The following is a 13,581-nucleotide window of genomic DNA, read 5'->3' on the forward strand; positions in this document are numbered from 1 at the left end:
TGGTGTACTAAATACTGTGCAGTATTTAACTGCCTCAATAATAATAAAACACAGAATGTACTTTATTACGTTGCCTCAAGACACTGAGAGGTAAATAACTAATTAATATTATTCATGATAATTCATGCTAAATCATGTATTTCCTCCGCCATTTTTCGCAGTTTGGCACCTCACGTCACATCATTTAACCGAAGTCAGCCCTATAGCTTCGGCGCAGTGCCGATCACTGACGTTTGTCAACAAAATGGTGCTTGACTCTTGAGACAGGCTAAATTACACCATATTGTTAATGACATTGAGCATACATTTTTTTAAATACCTTCGCGAAGTAAAACTTCTGTACGTAGTACTTATTATTATTCTGTGCTGGTACTGCCCTGGTGATCTCGCGCTGCGCCGCGTGCAGCTTGCCAGCGAGGCGGGCGCCGCTCGGATTCACATCACTGCGGCCGCTCTCTCGCGCATCCCTACAGCTGGTACTGACCTGGTGATCTCGCGCTGTGCCGCGTGCAGCTTGCCGGCGAGGCGGGCGCCGCTCGGCTTCGCATCGCTGCGGCCGCTCCCTCGCGCGTCCCTACAGCTGGTACTGACCTGGTGATCTCGCGCTGCGCCGCGTGCAGCTTGCCGGCGAGGCGGGCGGCGTCGGCTTCCCAGTCACAGCGCGCGCGCCACTCGCGCTCCGCATCGCTGGGGCCGCTCCCTCGCGCATCCCTACAGCTGGTATTGAGTATTGGTACCAGGCCTGTTCATCTCCGCGAGTTTACATCGAAAACAAAACACACACGATGGCCCACCTACAGGATACTATTCGACAAGGCCTCACATACGAGCGAACATTGACTCACGCACGCGTATTCTTGTGTATGATGGAAGAAAATAAAGAAAATGGTGTACTAAATACTGTGCAATATTTAACTGCCTAAATAATAATAAAAACACAGAATGTACTTTATTACGTTGCCTCAAGACACTGAGAGGTAAATAAGTAATTAATATTATTCATGATAATTCATGCTAAATCATGTATTTCCTCCGCCATTTTTCGCAGTTTGGCACCTCACGTCACATCACATCATTTTACCGAAGTCAGCCCTATAGCTTCGGCGCAGTGCCGATCACTGACGTTTGTCAACAAAATGGTGCTTGACTCTTGAGACAGGCTAAATTACACCATATTGTTAATGACATTGAGCATACATTTTTTTAAATACCTTCGCGAAGTAAAACTGTACGTAGTACTTATTATTATTCTGTGCTGGTACTGACCTGGTGATCTCTCGCTGCGCCGCGTGCAGCTTGCCGGCGAGGCGGGCGGCGTCGGCCTCCGCGGCGCGCGCCCGCGCCTCCCAGTCGCCGCGCGCGCGCCGCTCGCGCTCCGCATCGCTGCGCGCCGCACCCTCGCGCTGTGGAGGAGAGAGGAAGGATTACTATAATTTCTATAATACAACATGCAGTAGAAATACAGGAGGGAAAAACGGGACTTTCAAGTTCGCGTCAGGTCGAGCAGCATTGCTGCGCGCCGCTCCCTCGCGCTGTGGGCGAGAGAAGAACTAATACTACAGGGCAAAAGAACATGATTAAATACAGCACTTCTTGGCGGGGAGAAGTCACTTGAGCAAAACCCTGGTGCTGTGGACGAAAATGGAACTATTGCAAACATGTCAATAAAAAGCAGGGGAACTAAAATAGGTAGGTACAACTACTAAATAAAACAGGACTTCTATGGGGGAAAGTCAACTTCAAATCTTTTAAAGTCTGTGTGAGAGTTCTCAATACCATTCAAATTCTGCCGAAATCTATTGAGCTTTGATCGAGCTTCTTGGACGTCGCTGAGTAATATAGACCCTAAAATTTTGTTTCATAGAATGAATGACAAGACTATTGCCTACTGAAAACTTAGCTAGGTACTTTCATTAAACTACACTTCATGCACGCTAAACTAGACTGTCCATCCATCCATCTTGTATCGAAACTTTAAAAAGGGCAAACGCCCAACTACCAAGTTAAATAATGTCCATTTATCTTGAAGCGTCTCGAACAAAACCGAACCAACAATACGGTTTGAAAGTTTAAGTATCGAACGATCGCAGTTCCTTGATATCTAAATCAAATCTTTCTCTGATGCAGAACTTATTTTTAACTTTTTTTAAGTTGCTTAATTAACTTTCGGCCAGTTGCACATCCCTAAAGTATGACTTCAAAAGATATGAAACATTCTCATAAAGCGAAGTTTTTTTTTTAAATGATACTAATTTGAAATATAAAACAATAATTGATTGAAATAGCCAAAGTATTCTACATATAATATTATTTACTTATTGAAAATTGTACATCAATTTTTATTAAAGAAAGAGCCAATATACTACAAAGCTATCGTGAAATCCTAACCCATGGGTTGGGGTAGTGACGTGCTTTATCATACAATCGGATAAAAATCCAATTTCGTCCGCTCCGTCCACTCGTGACGTCACATGCGTCGACATAACCTATCTGATCTGTCACCCGCACATGTTGCTGGATAAGCTCTAGCTAGCATTCGAAGTTCAAAATCGTATGAAAAAGGAATTGCATTCGAATGTTATTAAACTTTTTAGAGCGCGACACTGGCTACTTACACCCTAGATTTTTTTTTCTAGCGTTCCCAGTTCAAACTAAGTTGGTATTTTTGTTGTGATTTGAAAGAAACGTCATTAATTTTTGAAATAATTAACTTTTTAAAAAAATAAAACCGACTTCAAATGCGTGAACACAAAAAAAACTAAAAATTAAAAATATTGCGTATAAAAAAGTTCATCCCCAATTTTCCACCCTTGGGGGTGAAATATTTTCTTCAAATTCGCATGAAACCACCCTTTTGATAATACCTATTCAACAAAAAAATAATCGTTCAAATTGATTTATAATCGGCGGAGATATTGCGTATAAAATAGTTCATCCCCAATTTTCCACCCTTGGGGGTTGTTTTTTCTATTATTAAATTTAAATGGGAGGAACCCTTGAGGTATTACCTATACGCCGAAAAAAGATTTGTTCAAATCACACGCTACCGTTACGAAGTTTGTTTTGAGTAACTTAATAAGTTGTCTTGAGCTACATTATACTCTTCTGTCAATTAAAATTTAAGAAGCCACGATAGCCGAACTACAAAATAAAATTCCATATTGTGGCCGAACGGTGAAGGAGTCGGACTGGCCGATTCGTCACCCGAGCAACGTGGGTTCGAACCTCACTGACGCTCAACTATTGTGGTGAGCCCATTAGTGACACAAGCATAATTTAGCTTAGTACGAGGGGTCAACGGGTCTCTTTTAAATAAAGCTCTTATACGTTTACCTTAGGTTCGAGTAGCTTGAACTTGGACCAAACGCCAAGAGTTCGTTCGTTGCTTAAGTTTGATGAAGTTTTAATTGAAAATTAGTCTTGGCCGTATCTTGCGCAGTTCATTCGGTCCCGGCGGACCGCAAACAAAGTAATTCCCAACTTATAGGCCTAGTTAAGAGCTGATAAGCGAAGCGAGATAAGAAGATTTAGTGTGTTTTAAAAATAAGTATTAACTAAGTAATTAAAAACAGAAAAACTGTTGGAGTTGGACTTCGAAGGAGTCTTTTTGGTTAAGTAGTTTGGTTTCCAATGGCTGCCAAAAATTTTGTATTTACGTTAACAATGCACAATATCGTCATCAAAAAACTCCCAAACTAAACAGGGTCTCCACTCGTAGACGATGATTTTTAAAGATTTGAAAGAAGAAGGTTTTTGGCTCTAGGTGTCACTAACTAGGTTTTCTAATGGTTAGTTAATCATTCTTTTTAGTAGGTAAACTTACTAATTGCTTATGAAACAACGCTGAGAACTCAAGCGTAGTCTCAAGTCTGAAAAAGTTTGCCATGTAAATGTCACTGCTCAGTCCACTTATATTACATCTTACTTATTCACTACAGCTTCAGCCCTTCATGCCCAACAATTTGTTTACTTATCAAGCAAAATTCCCAACAAAACTGAGACAAATCGTGACATTAAGTGCGCATGCCCAAGTGTGCTCTATTTCGGGACCAATTCTAGAGGAAGAGCCCGAAATAGCACGCTTTTGCCCGTCAACGTTCCTGTTAAGGCACATCCACACACTGAGACCTTATTCAGTCGTAATAGAGTCCAATTTTCAACAAAAAAGTATGGTGTACATTAAGCCGCTTGTACACATATTAAGCTGAGTGTACAAACACATATTTAGAGAAGTTTACACGTTATTAACATAGGACCGGTGGGTATGTTGATGAGGGAATTAGATGTTAGATTGTAGTGTGTTGCTTTTTTTGGAAATTGAATGATTATTTGATAGTGAGGTTTATGAAGTTTTAGACTTATGGTATCTACCAGAGTGTACAAATCATACCGCCGGTCGATTTTAAAAATTGCATGGCCATTGGAAGACATTATTATCCTAGTAACATAACATATCATGGCTATCAGACCCAAATTCAGGCAAACGAAAAATCCCTGCCTCTTTTTTTATCATAAAAAGCATCTTTTTATCACCTAAAATAGAGCACATCACATTACTTTATGTGTATGTATTATTTATGAAAATATTTCAAGAAAAGTCACATCCAAAACACTTTTTATTTCTGCGAGAGGAAAGAAACAAAAGTTTTGTGCTATTTATACCAGTTTCCGCTCACCGTCCACTGACAGATGTGCGGCTAAAAGTGCGGTGACACGTGTGGTTTATTTTTGACATAAATGGCTAATGACATGTTAAAGAACTTAATTGAAAAGTCAACATATTTGCCAAATTTTTGGAACCGTTGAAGGGCTACTACTAATTTTGTTACTTTTCTACACTAATCTTATTATGAAGAGGCAAGATTTGATTGTTTGTTTATTTGTATTGAATACCTAGGCTCCGAAATTACATTAATTCTCAATTAGATTTGAAAAATTCTTCTACCATTATAATTATTTCTGATGCACATGACGGTGCAAAGTTTTGCCGGGTCAGTTATAATTTACTAAATTGCAGATTGCTAGCTGAAAATCAATTTACACACAATTTTTATACATAAATTGCAGTAGTAGACATACTCGTCTTACCCTACAAAAATTAATTGAAAATAAGTATTTCCCCGCTTATAAACGTCAGCTGGTGACAGCGAGCCCCACCTGTCAACTTGACAGCTCGAAGTGCTGCCGGCTTACGTAAAAGCCACTCACAATAACCTGCACCCCTCATAGACACCTGATATTATGTTTATTTTTATAAAAGTATTTTTTTGGACAGTTGGGTAATAAAGGTACTGTAAAAAAAAGATGGAGATGTTGTCTTTTATTTTTGAAGCTTTTCTAAAAAGAATGAATAAATATAATAAAATTACACGGGTGCCAGCCAGTACCAGTACTGACAAGAAAAAAAAAACCGGCCAAGTGCGAGTCGGACTCGCGCACCGAGGGTTCCGTACAAACCTGCAAGGTTTACAAAGTTCATTCATTACGACAATCGAGTCATAATTATGGTATTTTTATTGCAAAATGAAATTCATAACATTACAATGGGGAAAGATGGAGGAGCATTTGCGTTTTTGCGTTGACTTAGAATTTTTTTTTTTCACGGGTTAAAGGCAATTAGATCTATATATTATGTGATGTAACTAAAAATTTATGGTTTTCGAAATTTTTCCTTTATCTATGCTATAAGACGTTGCTTCGTACCAAATTTCAAGATTCTGAGTTCACGGGAAGCACCCTGTAGGTTTTGATTCCCTTGCAAGTGTCGAAAATTTGCGGCATAAACGGCTGTATCTTTTGATTGCGTTGGCTTAGAAGTTTGATTTTTTCACAGCTTCAAGGGACAGTAGACCTGAGTAATTGATATAAATTTCAGCTTCATACCTCCACGCGTTCCTGAGAAAAAGGGTCTTGACAGACGGACGGACAGACGGACAACAAAGTGATCCTATAAGGGTTCCGTTTTTTCCTTTTGAGGTACGGAACCCTAAAAAGAACCATTTTAAAATCATAATGTCAAAATGTAATTCGAAATTCAAACATTCCTTTCCAAATGCACTCCAGCCAGTGTTGTAACCATACATGTCTATTTCGCCCGGAAGCGACTAATTCCGCATCGCTCTGTGTGACGATCAATCAACGGCTGGACTAGTTACTACCCTACCTGCCTAGATTAACTGGCCTGCATGCAGTACGGTTGCAGTTTAGGTGGGAATTGGTACCCAAATTGCAATGCTTTCGACACTAGGTCCAGACCATTTATTTTTTCAACACCATCAAAAATTTTTCGTCGAATATAAAGCTTGAAAAATTTCATATTTTCAGCAAAAGAAAAAGCTGATTCAGAAAATTAGAGCTAAATACTTTGGCGGTTAGTAATATTCAATTATTATAACCTACTATTTTATAACGCAACTTCTGGTGATAAGAACTAGGCTGGTGAATCGGAAAATAAATATTTTTTAGATTTATTTAATTTTATAATTGTATTTTCAAAAACAAAACAAAACTGCCTTTAAAGAAGTATCAACACCGTCATATTTTTATTTAATTTTGCTACAGGTACATTATTAATGGACTTTAATATTGAATAATGAGAGCAGTCATCCATCATTGTCAGTCTTTCGGCGAAGACGCGTATATTTTAAGCGTTTCTGTTTAAAAATACATTAATATTTTCTCCAGGTTTCGGACGGGCATTAAAAGATCAAGAGTCTGGAGAGGACATTGTTTTTTGTTTGAGAAAACTTCATTATTTACAGGCAAGAGTATGAAAAGACATATTAAAATGTTAACTACTTTACTGATCGATACCTACTTATTAACATAGCAGCTCAAACCACTGAACGGCTTCCAATGAAATTTGGAATTCTTCAGTATATTTTATTAATAACGTAGACATCCGTTATGAAAGGATTTTTCAAAATTCAACCCTTAAGGGGATGAAAATAATGTAAGTCCAAAGTTTGTACGGAGAAACGAGCTTGTAGTCCAGCTCCAGAATGAGAGAAGCCGCGGGCAGAAACAACACATCGTTAGAAGCAAAGCCCGAAGTATTTTGACACCATAAATGTGACACTAACGTGACTCTCCCCTCCAACTGTCAAAAGTGACTGTCGAATTCTCAAGAAAAACCAAACACGGTAATACGTTGCCAAACATCGTTTAGGCCGCTTCTCCAAGTACTATTGGCAAAAAAGAACTTCTTAAGTAAGAATTTTCTTGATCAAATTTGAACTCTACCAGATTAAACTTAGAGTAGTTAGGGGAAGTTGTTATCTCAGTTTGTTTAGGCGTACTAGCGACCCCTGTAGGAGGCAGGGGTGAGCTGACGTATAAATAGTGTCGCCAAATATTTGGCCAATATTGCAAATCAGTACAGCAGTTTGCATGCTGTTTTGTTGACTGTACCCACGAGCCGTATTATGTTTGGCGTTCGGAAACACCCTTGTTTAGTTACGCTGGTGTTCTAGTGTTTAGGAATATGCTGTATTTGCTACTAGCTACCATCATAACGACTTGGTTATGTAAATCTATCTTAATAGATATTGTACACACCAGCTGGTCAATAACCTATATGAAAATGATGAAATTAAATTTATTGTGAAGGCGAATAAAGAAACTTTATAACAAAAATTTGACCTACATACATTAAAAAATAATACATGCATAAAGAGTAGAGTGAGAGCTAGATGCATACAATAGGTACAAACTGACCCTCACCATTTATTAAACAAACAAAACGATGGCCAGTCTTACATAACAGACCTACAAAATAAGCACTTTCAATCCCCTCTTTGGAAAAAAAACTCCCACACATGTGATGACGTCACAACTCAAACAATATCTCCCCTCTACCACGAAATCGTGACAGCGATCACTAGTGCGATAGGAACTGTCAAAATTACAAAGCGCCCTTACAATAAGGTTGCTTTTGGTCTAGACAGCGACAGACAAGCGACAGATCTTCTCTGCTGCACATAATACTGTTTCCTGATTGGTCGAAACGATGCCACGTGACCGGCACGCTTCAACTCTTTTGCAAAATTAGATAGAGGGCGCCACTGCGCTTCATATTACATTCGACTATTAGCTGGGAAAAATTTGCATGCTTTTTCTGGTTCACTGGGCATTGGAAATTGCTGTGAAAAGACTGGAGGCGTGAATTATGTAGATTATCCTGTAGATGAATCTACATACTAAGTTTACTATGCGGGTTTTATTTTTAACCGACTTCAAAAAAGGAGGAGGTTCTCATCAAAGTAAAATAATATCTAAAATAGGGGCGGTGGATCACGCTAAACACTCTGACATCTATGTAGTCGTATTAGATGCGATACTTCTACAAAAGTATATGCTGACGACTGTACAAGCAAACTAGCCCAAAAAAGCTATAGAGATAGAGTTCAATATAATTAGATGATATAAAAAGGGTATAGATAGTTTAAAATCATAATGGCTTCGATTATGAGCAACCACTCGAATTATCTTCGATCTACAAAATTTGAAAAGGCCAGCTGCCCAAATTAAATAATCTGAACCAATAACGATTACTGCCCATTATCCCTTACGAGTCGACCCTAAACATGACTCATCTGCACTCCTCACCCTCTGTCAAACTACCTTATTATGTGTAGCTTACCGAGATTCCCTCACTAGGATTACAGATATAAATAATTCAATAAACAATTACTGTATACTACATAATATTCAAGAAAAATTGCGCGTCCTTATTCCCAAAGTTGTAAAGGCTATATCGACGAAAATAAAAGGACTCCTGCAGGGTGCAAACCTAAGACCCCTGCTTTGTAATCTTCTTACGATAATCCAATATTGGAATTATTTCAGTGGACTGGCATGCCGTGACGAAAATAAGTATGGATTTTAGGGTATGGAAAAGAAAGCACTTTAAGGTCAAGTTACAATAGAGCTTAGTAAGAAGGGGATCGTACATTTTACTGGTAATTTAAAAAAAATGCTTACAGCTGAATAATATGTAATAAATGGCATAGTTATTTGTAAATGGTAATAAAGACTCAAATTCTAAATGAGGCTTTACTGTCATTTATCAAAAATTACTTTTGCAACTGCTATAGTATCTTTGGTAATCGTCTACTAACGTAATTATTTCTTATTTAACTGAAGCTACACTTTGTTTTGAAGGGTTAATTTGAAACTTTCTAAATTAATTGAAAAGCAACGAAGCGTTTTATAGTTTCACAGATTCGCGAGCAAATCATCAGACGCGCTGTCCAAATTATTTGGCGTCCGAAACCGAAGTCCGAAACCTTTGAGGTCCGGATACATTGCTGCGCAACCATAACACAAATAAAACGGTAAAACATTTGTTTATTTATTTCATGCTTTGTGCTGTTGCTTCTTAATAGAAACATATGATTTTTTCACAAATATTCTCATGTAAAGTAGAATAAACCCATCATTTTTTTTTTCAATGTAATCGATAGTATAGTAATAAATTTCACTAGGTTTAGGTAAACAGTGCTTAATAGAATAGCTAAACATTATTAAAGAGTTCCATGTTATTATCGAAAGGACTAAAATAATAATGATAAGAGCAGCCGTTTTTTTAGGAATAGGTCTTTAGCTAATTTAAAAGCGGCTTTACTTATAGAGCCAGTGACAAATACGTCAATGAGTTATAATTTTAATGACTGAATGAATTCAGTTTGACATTTGATATGGCTGCCTAATTTAGGCTGGTACACCAAACTCCAATTTATACGAACGGACCGCACCGCTCCCTTTGAACCTTGATTGAATAGACGAAGGACTAATTATCGTGGAATCTGAAGCGAAGGGACGCGGAACCGTATCGGTGGATTACGAGTAGGCTGGAGTGGAATGGCGGTTATATTTTTGTTATTTATTTATTAGGATAATTTTCAGTTCAAATAGGTACAAGTTAAATTCGATTATGTCGGAGTTTTTCATGTGAGTTATCAGACTTTATTATGAGTTGCAAAAAGTATGAATGGAGGCAAGCAAAATGATCAGAAAATTATTAGACGAGCAAATAAATTCAATGAATTGGAAGCATATTGAGTCTAGGATAGATAGAGACAACAAGATCCGAAACGAATAATCCGCAAAAGAATAACTAGTGATTAAGTCATAGCCGCCTAATTTAGAATCACTGCTCTGAAATAAAAACTTAAGAGTTATAACAAAATATGCTGATGAGTGATGATAAATAATGTGAATTGAAACAAAATAGTAGGTAATTATTACCCATTAGATAAACCATTTTACATTTACATAGTAGATTCATCGGAAGCAGACACGTAAACTACGTTATCTAGATAGTCTTATGAACATTGACGCTAACTAAGTAAATCTAGTCGCCGATGGTAGTAATAGATTGAGCCGCATCCAGATTGGATCTAAATATCGGGACTACTCTAGATTCTGACGTAAATTGAACACGAGAAGTCAGTTTAGAGAGCTTAACATGTTAAGAGGGCAACAAGGTGCACATTTAGAAATAAGCTTAGGTTTTAAATACAAAATCAGGTTAATTACACCATTTATGACTAAAGATCGGGTGAGTCTCTAAAATCAATCTCAGATTTATTTCATTCGTAGTCGCCCTGAAAAAAAGTGTGTTAAAACAAAAATGTGTTTAATTATTTTAAAAAATCATGCATACTTACTCATATCAATAAAATGTTCTATTAATGCAAAGCTACCAAATTCAATCGCTACATACAACTCGCTACGGCATAAATAAGTGCTACGCGTAAATCTTTAAACAGCGCTACAAAACTTTTAATACTAAAGAAAAACAAACTACGTCTTGTTTCCGTCGAAGAATTGAAACAAGTTTCGTTTCACAATAGCCAAGATTAAGTAAGCATTTGCTTTTGCCTTATTAAAAAAGTACCAGCAAAAGTAGCGGAGTTTTTCCGCTTGGGTGGGTTTTTTAAATCTCCAAACATCATTTATTCAAGACACTCACTTGACGAACTAAATCCTCTACAAGTTGAATGTTAACGGTCTTAAAGAAGAGGACAGGGAAACACTATTTGCAAAGAACGCGGTTCGACTATTAGCGGAAAAGTGATGCTCTGGAAATGTAATGAAATCTTGTGATGCCATTTTGAACTTTTTGTCACATCGAGATCAATAATGCCAGCAATTGCGATACAGATAGAAATAAACTCAGGAAATCCCATTTAAATACGACAAAATTTCTCTTGTACGTAGAGATGTTGAAAGCATCTTGTGACAGCGATTTTAATCGGTTCTTAGTTATATGTGGAATTAAATTAAATGCTTTATGTTTTGCTCTAAAAGGTAAAAAGCAGGGGTAATAACATTTTTTTTATTATAATTACTCGCTTTTACTGTTTCTGATAATTTTCACCAGTGCAGTGTAAATATACTTGCTACCCGCTCCAAATCTAGCCACAGCCTAAAATTTCTCCGTTAGTCCAGAGGGTTATAATCCCGAGAGGCAGGTACAGTCTTCAGCGAAATTCCGCGTCCAATAACAATAAATTCGGCAAATATTAACGCGGTGCATAATGCAGTTCCCGTGTAGCCCGGGTGAAGTGCCTGTGGTTTATGTTTGCTTTAGTTTGTGGTTGATATAGGCTTAGAGCAGTGGAATGAAATATTTGTTTTCATTATACATTTGTAGAGATGAGATGATTAATCGAGGTAGCCTTAGGCTGTAATTTAGTTAATTAATTTCAGGGTTGGAGTGTTTTCGAAATTTTAATTTATGAGTAAATGTAATGGCGATAGTTTGCATGGTGGGTTGGATTAGTTTTGTATTGATGTTATAGTCAAACCTCGAAGTTCCGGCACTCCTAGGTTTGACTAGTCAATTCTCAGGTCTGACTAGAAGTGTTAGTCAAAGCCCAAACATTTCGGCCTTTGACTAAAGAATGTTAGTCAAACCTAGGTGTAACTAATTTGGTTAGGCAAACGTCGAAACTCAATTTAATGAAATCGGGGTTTGACTAGTCAAACCTCAATATTAAGAATTATAATGTCTTACCTTGTTAGATTAGGTGTAATAAAACGATTTTTACTTTTGCCTTTGAATTGGGGCGCCGCTTATCCTACTTTAATATTATAAATGCAAAAGTTTGGATGTCCGGATGTCTGGATGGATGTTTGTTACTCTTTCACGCAAAAACTACTGAACGGATTTTAATGGAACTTTACAGTATTATTCTTTATAACCCAAAATAAAATATAGGCAATAATTTATGACGATCTGTGACAAACTAAATTTCACGCGGGTGAAGCCGCGGGCAAAAGCTAGCTTACTATAATTTATCTGAAGATATCTAAACTTGTTTACTGCTGTTATTTTTCAGTCGTAGTAATTTTTCCATAAACAATAAAGTGTTTCAAGACCGATGTTGAAATTACTATTTTAGGGTTTTGTACCTTGAAGGATAAAGAGTTAAAACGGGACCCTATTACTATGACATCAGTCTCAAAATATTAAATTTCATATTCACTTTAAAATAGGCCATTTTTTTGCAGTTTTCTGCTCGATATTTAGAGACGTAAACAGGTGAAACCTTGAAATATTCACATAATATTTAGTTGCATATCTACTTTAAAAATAAATCAAATAAAATTAAAATAAAAGACACCCTTATAATACTATAAGGGGGGTGGGTTCCCATACAACAATAAAAGAGTCGTACGGAACCCTTCGTAAGCGAATCAGAAGGCACTTGGCCGATTTTCTATAATTGCCGTCTACTTTTAACCGAGTCTGCTAGTCGTTTCTAGGATTGACTAGGCAAAGCCCGAAACAGATCATTTTAGTTTCGACGTTTAACTGAACAGTTTAGGCACTTCTAGGTTTGACTAAGTCAAAGGCCGAAATAAGAATTTACTTCGGGGTTTGCCTGAAAGCCTTGGTCAAACCTAGGATAAACTAGTCATTCCGCGGAGAGACTGCATATCGACCTCTGACTATGACATTGATATCATCTCTACATCATTAATTTGATTAAGAGCTAATCTTCTAGGTTTGGAGTTTGATTTGAACTCAGGAGCTTGACAATGATTACGAACCTACTGAAGGTGAACTGTTAAAAACTTTAAAAATCGTATTGCAACATTAATGAATTTACTTTTATAATAAGTTATTAAAATATAACTCATTACACACGATTTTCGGCAATATAATTGTCACAAACCACGAATTGCTGTTTTGGCAACGCTACATAATCCAAAGTTTAAGAATGGCTTAAACAGGGGACGCAAGCCACCACGGTCGGCCGCGTGTTTTTAACGAGCTGAGTATCCCACTGCTGGGGCAACAATGCTGGGACCCGTTCGTCGTTAATTGATTATTTGTATCAATGAGACTGCTTTGAAGCATTGGCAGCTCTGTTTCCTGTAATTGAGATCCAATTGGAATTGAACAAAACAAATTGGTCTTCAGAAAGTTTGTGGCAAATTACGTTGTATTGTTTTTATTCGCAATTTTTACCCGAATACATTTTTATGGTAACTTGTTTTCCTGGAAATATCTCGTGGTATTTTAGATCAATTTCTTTCTTTTATAAATAATGATAAAGCTGCTAACAT

Source organism: Ostrinia furnacalis, unplaced genomic scaffold (genome assembly GCF_004193835.3).
Source record: "Ostrinia furnacalis isolate ACB-3 unplaced genomic scaffold, ASM419383v2 OfSCF0767, whole genome shotgun sequence".
Lineage (NCBI taxonomy): Eukaryota > Metazoa > Arthropoda > Insecta > Lepidoptera > Crambidae > Ostrinia > Ostrinia furnacalis.